The sequence below is a fragment of the Aquarana catesbeiana genome, linkage group LG07 (assembly GCF_042186555.1).
Source record: "Aquarana catesbeiana isolate 2022-GZ linkage group LG07, ASM4218655v1, whole genome shotgun sequence".
In the NCBI taxonomy this organism is placed as follows: Eukaryota; Metazoa; Chordata; class Amphibia; order Anura; family Ranidae; genus Aquarana; species Aquarana catesbeiana.
This window is the reverse complement of record NC_133330.1, coordinates 338626586-338648404: the sequence shown is the minus strand read 5'-3', so window position 1 is coordinate 338648404 and position 21819 is coordinate 338626586.

Sequence of the window (21819 nt, the reverse complement as noted above, 5' to 3'; positions counted from 1 at the left end):
GGTAGTCAGTGGGAAGAATGTTCCTTACATTGGTGGTCAGTGGGAAGAATGTTCCTTACATTGGTGGTCAGTGAGAAGAATTCTCCTTACATTGGTGGTCAGTGGAAAGAAAGTTCCTTACATTGGTGATCAGTGGAAAGAAAGTTCCTTACATTGGTGATCAGTGAGAAGAATGTTCCTTACATTGGTGATCAGTGGGAAGAATGTTCCTTACATTGGTGATCAGTGGGAAGAATGTTCCTTACATTGGTGGTCAGTGGGAAGAATGTTCCTTACATTGGTGATCAGTGGGAAGAATGTTCCTTACATTGGTGGTCAGTGGGAAGAATGACCCTTACATTGGTGGTCAGTGGGAAGAATGTTCCTTACATTGGTGATCAGTGAGAAGAATGTCCCTTACATTGGTGGTCAGTGGGAAGAATGTTCCTTACATTGGTGGTCAGTGGGAAGAATGTTCCTTACATTGGTGATCAGTGAGAAGAATGTCCCTTACATTGGTGGTCAGTGGGAAGAATGTCCCTTACATTGGTGATCAGTGAGAAGAATGTCCCTTACATTGGTGGTCAGTGAGAAGAATGTTCCTTACATTGGTGATCAGTGAGAAGAATGTTCCTTACATTGGTGATCAGTGAGAAGAATGTTCCTTACATTGGTGATCAGTGAGAAGAATGTTCCTTACATTGGTGATCAGTGAGAAGAATGTTCCTTACATTGGTGATCAGTGAGAAGAATGTCCCTTACATTGGTGATCAGTGAGAAGAATGTTCCTTACATTGGTGATCAGTGAGAAGAATGTTCCTTACATTGGTGATCAGTGAGAAGAATGTTCCTTACATTGGTGATCAGTGAGAAGAATGTTCCTTACATTGGTGATCAGTGAGAAGAATGTCCCTTACATTGGTGGTCAGTGGGAAGAATGTTCCTTACATTGGTGATCAGTGAGAAGAATGTCCCTTACATTGGTGGTCAGTGGGAAGAATGTCCCTTACATTGGAGATCAGTGGGAAGAATGACCCTTACATTGGTGGTCAGTGGGAAGAATGTTCCTTACATTGGTGATCAGTGAGAAGAATGTCCCTTACATTGGTGGTCAGTGGGAAGAATGTTCCTTACATTGGTGATCAGTGAGAAGAATGTTCCTTACATTGGTGATCAGTGAGAAGAATGTCCCTTACATTGGAGATCAGTGGGAAGAATGACCCTTACATTGGTGGTCAGTGGGAAGAATGTTCCTTACATTGGTGATCAGTAAGAAGAATGTCCCTTACATTGGTGGTCAGTGGGAAGAATGTCCCTTACATTGGTGATCAGTGAGAAGAATGTCCCTTACATTGGTGGTCAGTGAGAAGAATGTTCCTTACATTGGTGATCAGTGAGAAGAATGTTCCTTACATTGGTGATCAGTGAGAAGAATGTTCCTTACATTGGTGATCAGTGAGAAGAATGTTCCTTACATTGGTGATCAGTGAGAAGAATGCTTCTTACATTGGTGATCAGTGAGAAGAATGTTCCTTACATTGGTGATCAGTGAGAAGAATGTCCCTTACATTGGTGATCAGTGAGAAGAATGTTCCTTACATTGGTGATCAGTGAGAAGAATGTCCCTTACATTGGTGATCAGTGAGAAGAATGCTTCTTACATTGGTGGTCAGTGGGAAGAATGTTCCTTACATTGGTGATCAGTGAGAAGAATGCTTCTTACATTGGTGGTCAGTGGGAAGAATGTTCCTTACATTGGTGATCAGTGAGAAGAATGTCCCTTACATTGGTGATCAGTGAGAAGAATGCTTCTTACATTGGTGATCAGTGAGAAGAATGTTCCTTACATTGGTGATCAGTGAGAAGAATGTTCCTTACATTGGTGATCAGTGGGAAGAATGTTCCTTACATTGGTGATCAGTGAGAAGAATGTTCCTTACATTGGTGATCAGTGAGAAGAATGTTCCTTACATTGGTGATCAGTGAGAAGAATGTTCCTTACATTGGTGATCAGTGGGAAGAATGTTCCTTACATTGGTGATCAGTGAGAAGAATGTTCCCTACGTTGGTGGTCAGATTAGAGAATGCTCATTACACTGGTGGTCAGTTGGAAGAATTTCCCTTACTTTGGTGATCAGTAGAAAGAATGCCCCTTACAGTGAGCTAAAAATATTATTGTTCTTACGCCGCTAACTCTGTTAAGTGGCAATGGCCCTGGAACTATGCAGGCAGCATCGGGTTGAGGGTCAATCCGACACTCCTCAAAGAACAGAACCGCCTAGTAAACTCTGGAGGAACCCTACTCCCCTCCCTCCACAAAAACTTGGTTGAGATGTCTGGTCTAGATGCAAACATCTCTTGAGCGGGCTGAATATACTCCCAACTATGCAGCTCAAGCTCTAATTTTTCTATTTAATTGACCGGAGCGTACTTTTCAAAAGTGCACCACCCTCTTATATACAAGGGAGAAAAATAACTTCTGGTTTGTTCCAAAAATTCCCAACAATGGGCTTTAGGCTCATGACACTGAATTATGAGGCAGTAAATGCCTTCTACCTTAGTGATTCCTCGTGTTTAAGCTGTATTTTACCTGAGGCTCACAAACCCCTCTGCATCCTCTCAGCCTCAACAAGAGGAACATGTCACATTAAACTGCTTTAGAATGCTGTTAAAGAGCAGCCTGACGCTAATGAGCTAAAGGCCTCGACACAGCATAGAGGTTGACACAAAGCAGGAGTAAAAAAAAAAATTGCTAAGCCTGAAAGCACGGTTTCAGAAAAGAGATTAAAACATAATTTTTTTTATCCAAGAGACAGAATATGGTTTGTTTCACAGATGATTGTTTTGTATTTGCTGTTATCTCCTCATCACTTGCAGTAGAAGTATCATTAGATACATTTTATTAGGTAAATGCATGCTAAGAGCCCTTTCACACTGGGGTGGGCGTCGGCGGTAAAGCGCCACTATTGTAAGCGGCGCTTTACCGTCGGTATGTGGTCGCTAGCAGAGCGGTTTTACCCCCCGCTAGCGGCCGAGAAATGGTTAAAAACCACCGCAAAGCGCCTCTGCAGAGGTGCTTTGCCGGCGGTATAGCCGCGGCGTCCCATTGATTTCAATGGGCAGGAGCGGTAAGGGAGCGGTATACACTCCGCTCCTTCACCGCTCCGAAGATGCTGCTAGCAGGACTTTTTTTACCGTCCTGCCAGCGCATCGCTCCAGTGTGAAAGCCCTCGGGGCTTTCACACTGGAATTAAGGCAGTGGCACTTTCGGGTCGGTTTGCAGGCGCTATTATTAGCGCAATAGCGCCTGCAAACCGCCCTAGTGTGAAAGGGCTCTAAGTAATGTGTCAGTGCAATACTTCCAGGTATCCTCTCATAGGGATCATAGTACTCCCCCTGGCAATGCCTGCATCTGATTCTCTTTCTAGGATGGCACCATCTCTGTTCAGGCATCATTCCAGGTTCCCTAGATTGAGATGTCGGCTCAAAAGATGACACAGTCATGTAAATCCTGGTGTCTTGGCTGTGTTCACAAACATCTGACAGGGCTCAAACACCTGCTGCACCCTCTCACCACATGACTTACTACAGTGGAACCTTGGTTTACGAGTAACGCGGTTAACGAGCGATTTGAAAGACGAGCATTTTTTTTTTAACCACTTGACCACTGGGCACTTAAACCCCCTTAATAACCAGACCAATTTTCAGCTTTTGGTGCTCTCACATTTTGAATGACAATTACTCAGTCATGCAACACTGTATCTATATGAATTTTTTGTCCTTTTTTTCACACAAATAGAGCTTTCTTTTGGTGGTATTTAATCACCGCTGGGTTCTTTATTTTTTGCGCTATAAAAGAAAAAAGACCGAAAAATCTGTAAAAAAATTAATTTTTCTTCGTTTCTGTTATAAAATTTTGAAAATTAGTAATTTTTCTTCATATATTTTGGCAAAAATTTACACCGCTACATATCTTTGGTAAAAATAACCCAAATTAGTGTATATTATTTGGTCTTTGTGAAAGTTATAGCGTCCACAAGCTATAGTGCCAATATCTGAAAATTGATCACACCTGAAGTACTGACGGCCTATCTCATTTCTTGAGACCCTAACATGCCAGAAAAGTACAAATACCCCCCAAATGACCCCTTTTTGGAAAGAAGACATTCCAAGGTATTTAGAAAGATGCATGGTGAGTTTTTTGAAGTTGTCGTTTTTTCCCACAATTCTTTGCAAAATCAAGTTTTTTTTTTTCTTTTTTTTTTTTTTCACAAAATTGTCATATTAGCAGGTTATTTCTCACACACCGCATATGCATACCACAAATTACACCCCAAAACACATTCTGCTATTACTCCTGAGTATGGCGATACCACATGTGTGAGACTTTTACACAGCGTGGCCACATACAGAGGCCCAACATGCAGGGAGCACCATCAGGCATTCTAGGAGCACCCAGGCCAATTCTGACATTTCTCTCCTACATGTAAAAATCATCATTTATTTGCTAGAAAATTACATAGAACTCCAAAACATTATATATGTTTTTTTAGCAAAGACCCTAGAGAATACAATAGCGGTCATTGCAACTTTTTATCTCGCACGATATTTGCGCAGCAATTTTTCGAAAGCGTTTTTTTTGGAAAAAAAAATGTTTTTTGCTTTAAAAAAAACAAAACAGTAAAGTTAGCCTAATGTTTTTGCATAATATGAAAGATGAAGTTACGCCGAGTAAATAGATACCTAACATGTCACCTTTCAAAATTGCACACGCTTGTGGAATGGCGCCAAACTTCGCCACTTAAAAATCCCCATAGGCGACGCTTTAAAATTTTTTACTGGTTACAAATTTTGAGTTACAGAGGAGGTCTAGGGCCAAAATTATTGCTCTCGCTCTACCAATCGCAGCGATACCTTACATGTGTGGTTTGAACACCGTTTTCATATGTGGGCGGGACTTACGTATGCGTTTGCTTCTGCATGCGAGCACACGGACAGGGGCGCTTTAAAAAATGTTTTATTTTTTTTTATTGTTCATTTTACTTTATTTATTTTAGTTTGACACTTTTTTCCCCAAAAAAAATTTTTTGATCACTTTTATTCCTATTACAAGGAATGTAAACATCCCTTATAATAGGAATATGGCATGACAGGTCCTCTTTACAGTGAGATATGGGGTCAATAAGACCCCAAATCTCACCTCTAGGCTGTGCCTGAAATTAAAAAAAAAAAAAAAAAAAAAAAAGATCCTGGCTTCGATCGTAGCGGTGAGTCGGTAGAAGCACCGGAGGGCGGCGGGAGGGGGGGACGTCCCCTCTCGCCTCCCGTAAGAACGATCAAGCAGTGTAACAGCCGCTATGATCATTCTTATGGTGTAGGGAATCGCCGGCTGAAAAAGAGGATATCTGAATGATGCCTGTAGCTGCACCCATCATTCAGATATCCCCGCACAAAGTCAAGGACGTCGTATGACGGAAGGCCGGAAGTGGTTAAAACGCTTTTTTTTTTTTTAACACAAAGTTGTCCATTTATACAATATTTATAACACATAGCATGTACATAGCAAAAATGACACCCCGAAATAGATTCTCCTACTTCTCCTGAGTACGGCGATACCACATGTGTGAGACTTCCACAGCCTGGCCACATACAGAGGCAGAGTATGGCTGAGCATGGTTGGGTATGGCTGAGCATGGCTGGGTATGGCTGAGCATGGCCGAGTATGGCTGAGCATGGCCGGGTTTTGCAGAGTATTGCCGAGTATGACTGGGTATGGCAGAGTATGGCTGAGCATGGCTGAGCATGGCCGGGTATGGCTGAGCATGGCCGAGTATGACTGGGTATGGCAGAGTATGACTGGGTATCACCGAGTATTGCAGAGTATGGCTGGGTATTGCGGGGTATTGCAGAGTATTGCAGGTTATGGCAGAGTATTGCAGATTTTTGCGGGGTATTGCAGAGCATGGCTGGGTATGGCAGAGTATGGCTGGGTATCACTGAGTATTGCAGAGTATGGCTGGGTATCACTGAGTATTGCAGAGTATGGCTGGGTATCACTGAGTATTGCAGAGTATGGCTGGGTATCACGGGGTATGGCAGAGTATTGCGGGATATTGCGGGGTATTGCAGGGTATGGCAGTGTATTGCGGGGTATTTCAGGGTATTGCAGGGTATGGCAGAGTATTGCGGGGTATTGCGGAGTATTGCGGGGTATTCCAGGGTATGGCAGAGTATTGCGGGGTATTCCAGGGTATGGCAGAGTATTGCGGGGTATTGCAGGGTATGGCAGAGTATTGCAGGGGTATTGCAGGGTATGGCAGAGTATTGCAGGGGTATTGTGGGGCATACCAGAGTACTGTGGGGCATTGCAGAGGGCATTGCAGGGCATGCATAGTAGTGGGGATGGCTGAGCATGGATGGATGGATGGCTGGATGTCTCTGTGCAGCGCTGTGGGCACTACACATGCAGCCCACAACGCTGCAGCCATCCATCCATCCCCCTCTCCGCTCACAGTGTACCGAACGGTACACAGAGGGGAGGAGAGGAACCGGCGTCATCAGATGACACCGGTTTGTTTACATGTGATCGCTCCGTCATTTGACGGAGTAATCACATGGTAAACGGCCCCGATCAGCGGCCATTTACCGGGATCTGTGATGCGCCGGGTCCAGAGGATGCTCTCGAGTGCGCGCCCTAGGGGGCGCGCGAGAGCAGAATTCTGGGAGGACGTCCCTGGACGTCCTCCCAGAGTTAAACAACCGCCCTGTAGCCGTCATTTGGCTATGGGCCGGTTGTTAAGCGGTTAATATATATTCTGACTCATGTGTTGTCTCGCAAAATAAGCAAAATTCAAGCTAATAGGGTGTGCAGTACCGCATTTGGACAGAGGATCCAGGGGTGTCGGTGACACTCGGAACAGTTCAGAGCCGTTTGGAAATGCTCGGAATTACTCGGAAATACTCCGAATCACTCGAGCCTTTCCGAGTTCAGCCGAGCTGTCGCCGAGCATTTCCAAGGCTCTCCGGCGCCCCCCACCTCTGGCCACATGCAGTATTGCATGCAACTGAAGTCAATGCAGAGCGAATTATCTTCATTTCAAATGACTTCTATGGGGAAACTGCTTTGGATTACAAGCATTCTCCTGGAACGGATTATGCTCGTAATCCAAGGTTCCACTGTACATAGTTACAAATGTTGCAGTCTGAGCTCTGAGGGGAGACTGAGGAAATACCTCCTCAGACCTGCAGCAGACTGATGACATCATCTTAGCCTAGGCAAAGTCACTGACTAGAACTCAGTGATGGCTTTTTTAATGATAAAAGGTAGGGTAATTTCTGAAAAAATTATACTGTTGCTCTATACTGTGATATGTTAAGGATATATTCTAGCAGGCTTGTACCTAAAGAGACACTTAGAAATATTCAGAACAGTGCAAAACATTTCTAAGAAAGTACATTAGAACTATTCAATAAAGCACCCCGAGATAGAAAATGTATAACCTGCAATAGTCGTAACAACTAGAAATGATAATTTAACAAACCTAAAGGGTTAGTTCATCTTTACCAAAATAACTGCCTATGTTGGTAAGGGGTGTCTGTAGATAAAAACAAACTGTGCAGCTTTGACCAATGCTATATAATGCCCTTGCTATATGTGTAGGCCATTTGCATACCTCCTGAAGCCTGACTGAAAAGCTCCCGGAGATGGCCTCATCCCGTCCTGCCTTGTTGCTAGGACGTTGCTAAGACACTCCCAGCCATTACTGCTCACCCTCACCATCACAGGAGTAATCTCTAAAACCTCCACACAAGTGTGGTACACTGTCTTGTCCATCACAGTATCGCTGAACTCGGAGGGGAGAGAGCGCATGCGAGGGGGTTTGAATCAGCTGGGAGCGTTTTTTACCAACATCCTAGCAACAAGGCAGGATGGGATAAAGCCATCTCTGGGGGTTTTTCATTCTTGCTTCAGGAGGTAGGCCTACACCCATAGCAAGGGCACTATTTAGCCTTATTCAAAGCTGCACAGTCTGTTTTTCTCTACAGGTGCCCCTTGCCAGTTTCTTTTTTCAATAAATAGTGAACAAACCCGTTAAAGCATTATTACAGTGGAACCTCGGATTACGAACATAATCCGTTCCAGGAGAATGCTTGAAATCCAAAGCACTCGCATATCAAAGCGAGTTTCCCCATAGAGGTCAATGGAAACGAAGATAATTCGTTCCGCATTGACTTCTATTGCATGCAATACCTCATGTGGCCAGAGATGGGGGGGCGCTGGAGAGCCTCGGAAATACTCGGGGGATAGCTCGGCTGAACTCGGAAACCCTCGAAAAGGCTCGTAAACACTCGGGAACGGAGTATTTCCGAGTGTTTCCAAGTATTTCCAAACCGTTCCAAGTGTCACCAGCAACCCCGCACCTCTGGCCAAATGCGGTACTGCACACCCCATTGGCTTGAATCCTGCTCGTTTTGCGAGACGTTTTGCGAGGATTTAAAAAAAAAAAAATTGCTGTCTTTCAAAGCGCTCGTTAAACGCGTTACTCGTAAACCAAGGTGCCACTGTAAACCCAAAAGCAAAGTTATTTTACTGCAGATTACCAATTCTTACAATGTGATGGTTGCATTAGTTTTCATTTTTAGGCTTTCTTTTCTTTATTTTCAGCTGGTTATCCAGCCAGCAAAGCGCCTTTTAACACATGCAGACCGTTCATTTCATCAGTTCAGTCACAATGAAGTTTACATTCGTTTTTTTAACAGTTTACATCCGTTTTCACATCAATTTTTTTTACATCCACTACCAATGCAAAAACGTCTGTTCCATTTTACATCCATTCCATTTCCTTAATGGAACTAAAAATGGGGCTTTGAGCGGTTTCAAAAAAAAGGATGCGAATGTAAACTGATGTAAATGGATCATCCGTTTACATTCTTTTTTCCCAACGGATAGATGAAAAACGGACAAATGGTCCGCATGTGTGAAAGGAGCCTTATGCCCCGTACACACGATCCAAAAATCGGTCAACAGATCGTCCGACTTTTTTTTTTCGCTTGCTAGTCGCAAGTAGATATTGAATAAGTTACTAAAGTTCCGAAAATTCTCAAACAACAGAAAACAAAATTTGAAAAAGACGTCATGTGTTGTGGTGATTTGTATTGTATTTTCGGACGACAACTGTACTGACGAAACGAAAATCGGACGATCTGGTATCGTACGAGGAACATTTTCATGCTTGCCCGATCGGATAATATCGGATGAACTGCCATGATCGGCTATCGAAAAGCTCTGTACTAACGATCAGATTATCGTACGATCGCTTCGAAAGCGGTATTTTTTGTATGATTTTCGGATCGCGTGTATGGGCCATTAGTCTGATGTTTTTCTTCAAAAAACAAGCTCTCTTGCATATGTAACAGTTACAGTGATGAGACAAGCCATTTACCACTGACAAGGGTGCTTACAATAAGCAGCTGATATGTATTTTTTTTTTTTTAAAACCTCTATCCCAAAAGCAAAAAAATGGTTGCCTAAAATGCTTATAAAGTTAATGTGTAGGGGTTGGGGTGGACGTGGAATCACAAATACTCCTGCAGAGGCACCATCCCCTAAGAATATGCAACTAGGTTTCAAAAAAGGTAGAACGGGGTGGGACTTTAATTTTGCCTCAGAGGAGTATGAAAAAATAGAATACAGATACTTTGATTATAGAAAAATATATAAACTTTATTAATCTGCCATGAGGCAGTACCTTCTAAGAAAAAAAAAAAAAGATTAAGATAAGTTACAATCTTGGAGTTTGAAATCGGGGGGGGGGGGGGGAGGCCCCGGACAAATAGAAAAGATGTGGCCTACGCGTTTCGCGGACAGTTCCGCTTCGTCGGGGCCTTGAAAGTAGCACAGCGGGATATCACATAAATTCTATAAATGAAATATTAATAAACAATACATGAGTAACATGATTTACATGAATAAAGGTTACAGATGAATAGAGAAAAGATATATTAATACATTTGTTTTACACAGGTATATAATAATGTCATATCATGGTAAACATTTGTTAATACACTCTATATATATTGTGGAGCATCTAATATATGCATACAGTTATATTACGAATAACTATGTAATATAACTGTATGCATATATTAGATGCTCCACAATATATATAGAGTGTATTAACAAATGTTTAACATGATATGACATTTATATATACCTGTGTAAAACAAATGTATTAATATATCTTTTCTCTATTCATCTGTAACCTTTATTCATGTAAATCATGTTACTCATGTATTGTTTATTAATATTTCATTTATAGAATTTATGTGATATCCCACTGTGCTACTTCCAAGGCCCTGACGAAGCGGAACTGTCCGCGAAACGCGTAGGCCACATCTTTTCTATTTGTCCGGGACCTGCACACCCCGATTTCAAACTCCAAGATTGCAACTTATCTTAATCTTTTTACTCTTAGAAGGTACCACCTTATGGCAGAATAATAAAGTTTATATATTTTTCTATAATCAAAGTATCTGTATTCTATTTTTTTCATACTCCTCTGAGGCACAATTAAAGTCCCACCCCGTTCTACCTTTTTTGAAACATAGTTGCTTATAAAGTTAGTTGGAGTTTAGCTTCAATTTGTTAGTGTATCTAAATCTGCTAGTACATCTAACACTTCCCCCCTCAGATTAACAATGCTACTGTCCAAAGGTGCCCCCTGTGCGTCTTCATCCAGAGTGGGGGCGCTCTAATACAGGAAGTATGTTACGGCCAGATCACCAGGTAAAAACAGAGAGGCGAAAAAAGCCTATAAAAGAAAACAAATGCAGCCACCACATCTAATAATTGGTAAGCTTCAATATATTACATTTTTGTTTTTGCATTTTATTACAGCTTTGCAGCTTAAATAAAATTAGATGATACAAAGTTCTATGCTTCCCACATGTTTATTGGTCTTTGTACATCCTTACTGTATAACCGATTGCATACAACGTGAAAGAGGTTGATTTACTAAAGGCAAATAGACTATGTACTTTGCAAAGTGCATTTGCACTCTGCAAAGTACAGTTACTCCAAAGCTTAGTAAATGAGGTAAAGCTTCACTTTGCAAGCTTCACATGCAAGAAAAAAAATGCATTTTTGCTTCAACATGATTGGATGATGGAAGTCAACTGCACTTTGGAAAAGTGCACAGTGGGGGGTTTATTTACTAAAGGCAAATCAACTTTGCACTGCAAGTGCACTTGGAAGTGCAGTCGCTGTAGATCTGAGGGGGTCATGCAAGGAAAATAAAAAAACAGCATTTTTGCTTGTACATGATTGGATGATAAAATCAACAGAGCTTCCCCCTTAGATCTAAAGCGACTGCACTTCCAAGTGCACTTGCAGTGCACTCGTAGTGCAAAGTGGATTTGCCTTTAGTAAATCAACCCCAAAGTGTTTTGATTTGACCTAGAGCTGCACGATTAATCAGGAAGAATCGAGATTGTTAAGATCGTGAGGGGGAAAAAATTTGCAAAGTATTTTCCCGATTCTTTCTATGCAGAGAATTCTCTGCTCAAGCCGACAGCCTTCAAAAAAACAAAAACCAGGCAGTCTGCCAAGTATCACAACATTCCTCAGCCCTGAGCTAACTATTAACTCTGACAAAGCACTTTTATAGTTCGAAACGCGTCAACCTACCTGCATTTCCCCTGCTTGTACCCATCCATGGCTTTTAACATTTATGCTTCAATAAAGACTTTATACTTTACTTTCTGTGTGGGTGTGCTGCCGATCCGAAGATTCTCTGTTCCATGTTTTCTGCTGCAGTGGCGGGGCATGCACCCCACCTCACAGAAGTAACATGTGAGCATATTATATATATATATATATATATATATATATATATATATATATATATATATATATATATATATTTTTTTTTTTTTTTTTTTAGCAGAGACCCTGGAGAATAAAATGGTGGTTGTTGCAATATGTTATGTCACACTGTATTTGCGCAGAGGTCTTTTAAACGCGATTTTTATGGAAAAAAATGCACTATAATGAATTAATAAAATAAACAGTAAAATTAGACCAATTTTTTTTTTGTATAATGTGAAAGATGATGTTACACCGCGAGAATCGTGAGAGAATCGCGATCTTTATTCTAAGCAAAAGAATCGCGATTCTCGTTTTGGCCAGAATTGTGCAGCTCTAATTTGACCTCATGTTATGTGGTTTTGTTAAATCTAAAGGAAAATTGTACAAAAAAAAAAATTGTATAGTGTATTGGCGAGCCTAAGAATATGATACAAACTTCAGGTTATAGAAAGCAAACGTCACCAAAAGTACAATCCCTTTTTGTGGGCTAACTTCACCCACAATCCACTCTTCCCTTTGGGTGGTCACCAGTGCATTGAATCACCTGCCAACTTCTGACAGGTCTAAGGTTCAGAAAGCTTGCTGAGCCCCCCCTCCTCCCAGCAGGCTGTAACAAAGATGTTGCAACCCTTGCATCTAGATCCACCAATGATCTGCCTACTCTACAAAACGGAGAATACGCCGTGTGAAGGTGACACCCCCACTAGCTCTGTAAGGACCTCAGAAGTTGGAAATTCCAGCAGGTATATATCCCAGCCCAGCCGTCCCAGAGAAAGCAATAATAAACTGCAACGCGATTTAACTTTCCGCAAAACCTTTGGAAAACTAAAGACATCAGCTTAGGGTGGAGCTGACCTTTAAAATTTTGCCTCTACAGCAGAAGAGGTTTCTAGATAAAATCGTGGCACCCTCGCATTCCTCCACCGACAAAACCCAGGCTTGCAGTGAAAAGCTCTAAAAACTCCATAAAAAGCACCAGGCAATGAAGACCTCATCATTAATGAAAACACAACTGCAGCAAAGCCTTCGCCTATTCGCTTCACCACATCACCGAGAAGGCAGGAATTACCCAGCTATGAATAATATTGCAATATATTCATTCAAGTCCTTCCCTCCTAAACCAAAGGGGAGCCAGCATCTCCCTGCAGTCTCAGCGGAGGTGGGGGGGGGGGTTAACCCCTCGTGCCCAGTATTACCCGTGCAAGAAGGGGCAGGACTGACCAATTCAGTTTAAAAAAATAAATAGATAAATGCACGGTGCCCAAATCCAATTTATTACGACTCTACTGGTGTCAGGCGGCTAAATTATGCATGCAAAATGCGTCCAGGTGCTCCGTTTCTTTCCAGATTGAAAACAGTTAAAGGAGAAATGGGGAGAGGGGGGGGGGAATGAAAATATCTCTCTTCATAGACAACTCTACTCTTCTGTAGCTTCACCACTACGGGGGATGATTCACTAGATACCAGCTTAGCTCCTCAACAGGCACAGCTCCAGTTTCAACTTCCACAGCTAAAGACAGATGCCGAGGCAGAGCGCCGTCCCTGCCTGCCTGCCCGCCCGCCAATCGCAGGTTCTTCACATCGTGCATTAGGGATCATTGCAATTAATGGGGGTGCATCGATCGGAATAATCAATGAAGTGAAGGTGGGAGGGGGGGGGGGGTATCGGTCGCACACAAGCACAAATAATTGCCGAACAAACAAAATTATACGCCACCAGGTATAATGACTACCCAGAGAATAAAAGGCACTAAGGCTAATAAGGGTTACAACCTTTGCTACGTGAAAAGATAACGACCCTCGTAGGGAGATTTTATTTTTTATTTTTTTCTCATTTCCTCTTTTATCCTTTTTTTTTTTTTACGGGGAAGCAACCCAACACAATTATGCGTGGCGACGGGTTTTATATAAACAATGATGGGTTTGATGAAAGGAGGGAGGTGGAAGCGCGGCTTGACATCCGTCAGAAAGGTCCACCGCTGAGACGAGGAGAAAATTTAAAACAATTTAAGGCTGGTCGCGGTGTCTGCGATATGTATGAAGCTCGCTGCTGAATGAGAGGGATTAACCCACGGGCTGCGGGAAAAAAGGAGAGCAAAACTCTGGGAGCAGAGATGAAAAATAATGGCAATAAACATAATGAAACAAAGTATATATACACACGCACACACACACACACAAAAAAGATGTTGCAAAGTAAAGACGGCTTGGGAAAGGAGGGGGGGCACCATGCATATGTAGATGAGGGCATATCGGTTTACCCTTCCTACCAGTATGGTCTCGCTGGCACAGTTTTTTGATAGGGCAGTTGAGGTGCTATGCTGGGTTTTGTCATGCAGGGTAAGGAGACAGGCATTCGAAGTAATGGTAGGCGATTCCTAGAGGTGTTGGCACACAGTTTCCAGAGGGTACGTGAGATGTTCTGCTGGGTTTGCTCATGTGGGCATGCAGAGTGGGGATGGATGTGAAGAAAACTCAGGTTGTTGACACCATGGGCAAAGCTGACACTTCCTTGGCACCATGTGGGAAGTTGGCTCTTCCTTGGCACTCATTTGAAGGGGGGGGGGTGCAAATAGGTGTTTGCTGTTTTTTTCATACAGGGTAGAGACAGACATTATTTTAATGCAATCCCAAAGCTGTTGGCACCATGGGTGAAGCTGGCACTTCCTTGGTACCACGGGAAAAGCTGGCACCTTCTTGGCACTGTGGCTGAAGCCAGCACTTTCTTGACACCATGGGTGGAGTTGGAACTTCTTTTGCACAATGGGTGAAGATGGAGCATCCTTGGCACCATGAGAGAAGCTGGCACTTCCTTGCACCATGGGGGAAGCTAGCACTTCCTTGGCACCATGGCGGAAGCTAACACTTCCTTGGCACTCAGGGGCGGTGGGGGGGGGGGGGGGGGGTAGGTGTTTGCTGAGTTTTGTAATGCAGGGTAGAGTCAGACATCATTTCAATGCAATCCCAAAGGTGTTGCCACAATGAGTGAAGCTGCCACTTCCATGGCACCATGGGTAAAGCTGGCACCTTCTTGGCTCAGTAGTTGAAGCCAGCACTTCATTGGCTCCATGGATGAAGCTAGCACTTTCTTGATACCATGGGTGAAGTTGGATCTTCTTTGGCACCATGGGGGGAAGCTGGCACTTCCTTGGCACCATGGCGGAAGCTGACACTTCCGTGGCACTCATGGGAAGGGGGGGGGCAAATATGTTTTTTGAGTTTTGTAATACAGGGTAGAGACAAACATCATGTCAATGCAATCCCAAAGGTGTTGCCACCATGAGTGAAGCTGCCACTTCCTTGGTACTATGGGTAAAGCTGGCACCTTCTTGGCTCAGTAGCTGAAGCCAGCACTTCATTGGCTCCATGGATAAAGCTAGCACTTTCTTGATACCATGGGTGAAGTTGGATCTTCTTTGGCACCATGGGGGGAAGCTGGCACTTCCTTGGCACCATGGCGGAAGCTGGCACTTCCGTGGCACTCATGGGAAGGGGGGGGGCAAATATGTTTTTTGAGTTTTGTAATACAGGGTAGAGACAAACATCATGTCAATGCAATCCCAAAGGTGTTGCCACCATGAGTGAAGCTGCCACTTCCTTGGTACTATGGGTAAAGCTGGCACCTTCTTGGCTCAGTAGCTGAAGCCAGCACTTCATTGGCTCCATGGATAAAGCTATCACTTTCTTGATACCATGGGTGAAGTTGGATCTTCTTTGACAGAATGGATGAATCTGGCATTCCTTGGCACCATGGGCGAAGCTGGCACTTCCTTGGCTCTATTGGTAAAGCTGGTGCTTCCATGGTTTGATGAGTGAAGTTGGCACTTTCTTGGTTCCATGGATGAAGTGGGCACTTCCTTGGCATCATGAGAGAAGCTGGCACTTCATTGACACCATTAGTAAAACTGGCACTTGCTTGGCTTTATTGGTAAAGCTGAAACTTATATTGTTCATTGGGTAAAGTTGGCACTTCCTCGACTTGATGGTTGAAGCTGGCATGGCCTTAGTTTGATAGATAAATCTGGTACCTCCTTGGCTCTATGGGAGAAGCTGGAACTTCCCTGGTTCCATGGGTGAAGCTGGCACTTCCTTGGCTCCATCGGTTAAGCTGGGACTTCCTTAGCTCCATGGGAGAAGCTGAAACTTCCTTGGCTCCATAGGAGAAGGTGGAACTTCCTTGGCTCCATGGGTGAAGCTGGGCTTTCCTTGGCTCTAGAGAAGCTGGAACTTCCCTGGCTCCATCGGTGTAGCTGGAACTTCCTTGGCTTCATGAGTGAAGCTGGAACTTCCTTGGCTTCATGGGTGAAGCTGAAACTTCCTTGGCTCCATAGGAGAAGATGAAACTTCCCTGGCTCCATGGATGTAGCTGGAACTTCCTTGGCTTCATGGGTGAAGCTGGAACTTCATGGGCTCCATGGGTGAAGATGGAACTTCCTTGGCTCCATGGGTGAAGATGGAACTTCCCTGGCTCCATGGGTGAAGATGGAACTTCCCTGGCTCCATGGGTGAAGATGGAACTTCCTTGGCTCCATGAGTGAAGCTGGCACTTCCGTGGCTCCATAATTTGGAACTTCCTTGGCTACATGGGTGAAGCTGGAACTTCCTTGGCTCTATGGATGAAGCTGGCACTTCCTTGGCACTATGGGTGAAGCTGGAACTTCCCTGGATTGATACACTGTAGGTGAAATTGGCACTTCCTTGGCTCTATGGGTGAAGCTGGCATTTCCTTGGCTTTATGGGTAAAGCTGGCATTTCCTTGGACTGATAGGTGAAGCTGGAACTTCCTTGGCTCTGTGGGTTAAGTTGGCACTTCCTTGGCACCCAATAACAGGGAAATGTATGTGTTTGAGATGCGGTGAAGATTGATGAGCTGTGACTCGATATGGGCACTAACTATCTGGTTGGTGGGGTACAGGAGGAGCAGTCGGGTCGGGGGGGGGGGGGAGGGGGAAACTGTGACCAGCAGGTGTATTCAGGGCAGACCCCACATACAACACATTCCAAAAGTCGGGATACGGCACTGAGGTGTCCCCGGGGTGCAGGCAAGTGTTAACGATGCCGGGGGGGGGGGTGCTGTGCTGAAGATGCGAGGGGCTGCAGGAGGCGGGGGGCAAGGTGGGGCCCCACAGGTGGACAGTACGGGGGCCCGCAGGTGAGCAGGTTGGTGGCCCCCGCAGGTGAGAGGGATGGGGCCCCGCAGGTGAGCAGGATGGGGCCCCGCAGGTGAGAGGGATGGGGCCCCGCAGGTGAGCAGGATGGGGCCCCGCAGGTGAGAGGGATGGGGCCCCGCAGGTAAGCAGGATGGGGCCCCGCAGGTGAGAGGGATGGGGCCCCGCAGGTGAGAGGGATGGGGCCCCGCAGGTGAGAGGGATGGGGCCCCGCAGGTGAGCGGGATGGGGCCCCGCAGGTGAGCAGGTTGGGGCCCCACAGGTGAGAGGGATAGGGCCCCGCAGGTGAGAAGGATGGGCAGCAAAATTCTGATTTAATGCAAACAGGGCAAAGCAGGATAACAGGGAGGACGCAACGCAAAGATGTGGGGGGGGGGGCATTCCTACGGGGTCAAGGTATGTCAGGGGGCAATTGTGAAAGGGGGGGGGCAATTACATTTCTCTTTGTGACACATAGTAAAATCATACACCCATTCCACCACAGTAATTACCCCCCTCAGGGCAGAATGTGAGAGGGGGGGGTCCTTCCACATAATGGGGGTATATAAATGGGGGTGCACTCACCACAGGAGGACATGTCCGGGGCTCAGCTCCTCTCCCTCTTTTTTTTTTTGTGTGTCTTTTCTTTTTTTTTTTTATTATCTCTTCCCAGCTCCTCTCCTCTCTCCGGCTGCAGCTTCTCTCTCTTCTACTCCTGGGCTGCCCGCCGTGCCCGCGCCGCGCGCTCCCTACGAGCTTGCCTGTGCCGCTCCGCGGCGCGTCCTCGTCCTCCTTACCTCCTCACTTCACCTCAGGGAGGGAGGCGCGGGCACGAAGCTGAGGAAGGGGGAGCGCGCGCGCCTCTGCCGCTTCGGTGTGTGTGTGTGTGTGTGAGAGAGTGAGGCGGGAAAGGCGCGCGCCGCCCCACTCGTCGTGAGGTGGGGGAGAGCCCGGGAGCGCGCTCACCTGTGGCTGAGGAGAAAAAAAAATTTTTAGGACGGAATTTTGTGAAGGGTGGAAAATAAAAAGCGAAAATAAAAACCTATAAATACCCCCCTTAGACGGTCATATTACCCCTTTCCTGACCTCTTGTTATTCATTTCATCATTAGTGACTGCTGGAGGTTTTAATTTCACCGAGATTTCTCCCAAAAATTTGGAGATTTTGGTGAAATTTCGCCGTTACAGCGAAACGAAGGAGTTTTTTTTGTCAGTTTTTAGGCCGTAAGATTACTTAAGCCCTCCCCCAAAACATATATATAGTATATGCCGCATATATGTATATCGTTTCTGAAAGTCAAAATCCTGGAGAATAAAAAAAAAGGTTGTTCCAACTTATTTTTTTTTTTTTTGTCACACGATATTATTAGCGCATGGGTTTATTAAGCAAAAATTTCAGTCAAAAAATACAGCAAAGTTGATTTTAGCGCACAGAGACACAATATATTACCCAATTTTTGGGGGTAAATATAAAACGTAGTTGAAGCAAGTAAATAGATACCCAACATGTCAAGCCTTAACATTGCGTATAAATGCCGGTTCACACAGGGGCAGCTTCAAGGTCGTCCGAACTCTGAAGCCGCCCCGCTCAGCGCGGCTTGCAAAACAACTTCTTTAATAGCAGTCAATGCAAGCCGCTCCAAAGTCGCCCCCAAAGTAGTACAGGAACCTTTTTCTAAGTCGGAGGGACTTGAGTCGCTCCCATTAGAACGGTTCCATTGCACTGCATGGAGCGAGACTTGTCAGGTGGTTAAGTCGCCTGACGGGTCGCCCCAGTCTGAACCGGCACTAAGGGCTCGTTCACACTTGCTTTGCTCTCTAAAGAGCAATCCACATCCGGATTGTGAAATTTTGCAGTTACAGCAAAACGAAGGAGGTTTTTTTTTTTTTTTTTACAGTTTTTAGGCCGTAAGATTACTTAAAGTGGTTGTAAGACCAAAAAAAAACCTGTAAGGCAAAAGGCATAATGAGCTAGTATACATTGCATACTAGCTCATTATGAAATACCTTAGATCGAAGCTGTTGCAGCGGTCCCCGCACACAGCTGTGACCAGCGACATGTCTCCCGGAGTTATTTCCGGGTTCATGGGCTCCGGTGCTGTGATTTGCCGGAGCCACGATGACGTCACTACCGTGCAGGAGCCACTGGTCACGGCACAGTCCCTTTAGAAACGGCACTATCGAGCTTTTTCTTCAGCTCACATGCGCAGATGACGTCGGCGCAAGTGTATATGGTAAATATCTCCTAAACTGTGCACTTTAGGAGAAATTTACAGCACCTACAGGTAAGCCTTATTACCTGCAGGTACAAGTGGTGTAACAGGGTTTACAAATACTTTAAGCCCTCCCCAAAACATTCTATAGTTTCTGAAAGTCAGGATCCTGGAGAAAAAAATGGAGGTTGTTAGAAAGTTTTCTTTAATCTAATATCTAATATACATCAATTAACAAATATTAACAAATGAATGAATGGATTCGATCTTTACAGAATAATTGAGTTCTATCTATCTATCTATCTAGATATATCTTTTAGTTATGGATAAAGTGAAATTATATAGACTTATAGAATTATCTATACTTGTGAACGTATACATATTGTTATAAGCTTTATAAGCATTTCTATGGAGAGCCAACATGTGTTAGTAATTAAGCTTGAACTGGGTTCTTACCATCCTCCCATGGCAAATGAGAAGAAAGGTTTCACATTTCTTAAGATGAAAAAGTTTGTGTATATATGAGAATATAAGTTCAGAGGTCGTTCCAATTGATTTTTTTTTTTATTTTTTTTTTTTTGTGGCACGATATTAGCGCAATGCTTTATCAAGTAATAATTTCAGTAAAAAAATACACCAAAGTTGATTTTAGTGCACACTACCACAATATCCACTTACCGTATATACTCGAGTATAAGCCGACTTTTTCAGCACATTTTTTAGGGTGACCCGCAGCCCCACTGTGCCCACTTGCAGCCTCACTGTGCCCACCTGTAGCTTTGATAGCCAAAACAGCGGGTGTCTCCTGCTGTGTCATGCAGTCTTAACTGTTTGGCGGCCGTCCACTGTAACTAAGCCCCGCCTCCCAGTAATGTATTTAGTTTTTGTGCTGCCCTAGGCCTGACTAAACGTGTGCACCGCCTAATTTAAATATATATGACCCACCCCTTCCTGTCAAGGCCATACCCCCTACTGTTTAAGACCCACCCTGAAATTTTCGAGCGGGGACACTAGTTCTGAGGGCCTGGGGGGGCAATGGATTCCCTTAATTTACATAGATTTCCTCTCACTTCCTGTTTGGCTATGGGATAGGAAGTGAAGTGAAATCTCTGCAATGGGACAGGGATGGTAAAAAATAAACTGACAGGGGCTATAACCCTCCCTTACTCTTTCCAAAATGAAAAAAAAAGTGTTGCCTATAGTTCTACTTTAAGCACAAATTTCTGATAATTTTATGGAGAGGACTAAGAAGATATAACTATGCCAATGGTGCAGCAGAAAACATGAGGAAGGTTTGTGGTCCAGGATGATAGGATAGTCAAAATTAGAAGTGGCGCCCCCTCCCCCCCCCGCAGAATGCCGGCCGCCCGCATACCGGAAGCAGTGCGGCCACTTTATGGGGGCGCTAGACTAATTTGCCTCTCAGCCCAGTCCGCCCCATAAGACTGGCGCTACACTAACAGAATAGGCTGGCGGGAACTCTTTCCGTGCTGCCCCCCTGCAAAGTGCTGCCCTAGGCCTGGGCCTTGTCGGCCTAGGCCAGGATACAGCGTTGCCGCCTCCTCCTCGTTCGTGATACACGGAACACTGAACACTGATAAAATTCTGGGAAATTGAATCAGTGTTCCGTCTATCACGGATGAGGAGGAGACGGGGCTATGTTACAGTGGACGGCTGCCAAACAGTTAAGACTGCATGACACAGCGGGAGACACCCGCTGTTTTGGGTATCAAAGGTACAGGTGGGCACAGTGAGGCTGCAGATGGGGCACAGTGAGGCTGCAAATGGGCACAGTGAGGCTGTAGATGGGCACAGTGAGGCTGTAAATGGGCACAGTGAGGCTGTAAATGGGCAAAGTAAGGCAGCAGATGGGCACAGTGAGGCTTCAGATGGGCACAATGAGGCTGCAGATGGACACAGTGGGGCTGCAGATGGGCACTGATGATATAGGTGGGCACAGTGAGGCTGCACATGGGCACAGTGAGGCTGCAGATGGGCACACTGAGGCTGAAGATGGGCATTGTTTATCCAGTAGCTGCTGCATTTCCCACCCTAGGCTTATACTCAAGTCAATAAGTTTTCCCAGTTTTTTGTGGTAAAATTAGGTACGGTAACTTCCGGAAGATTTACCCCCCTTTCATGACGAGGTCATTTTGTGCTATACGGCACTGCGTTATTTTAACTGACAATTGACACTGTACATAAATAATATGTATGATTTTCTCCCCCCACAAATAGAGCTTTCTTTTGGTGGTATTTGATCACCTCTGCGGTTTTTACTTTTTGCTCTGTAAATAAAAAAAGACAGACAATATTAAAATAAAAATCTAATTTTTTTACTTTCTGCTATAAATTAAATCCAATAAAAAAAGTTAAAAAAAAATCAAATTTCTTCATCAATTTAGGCCAATATGTATTCTGCTACATATTTTTGGTTAAAAAAAAAATAAATCCAAATAAGCGTATAATGATTGGTTTGCGCAAAAGTTATAGCGTCTACAAACTATGTGATATATACTGGAATTTTATTTATTTTTTAGACATGTGCGGTTTGTTTCGTTCCGAATTTATATTCGGACACATTTTTTGTTATTCGGATATATCCAAATACCCGA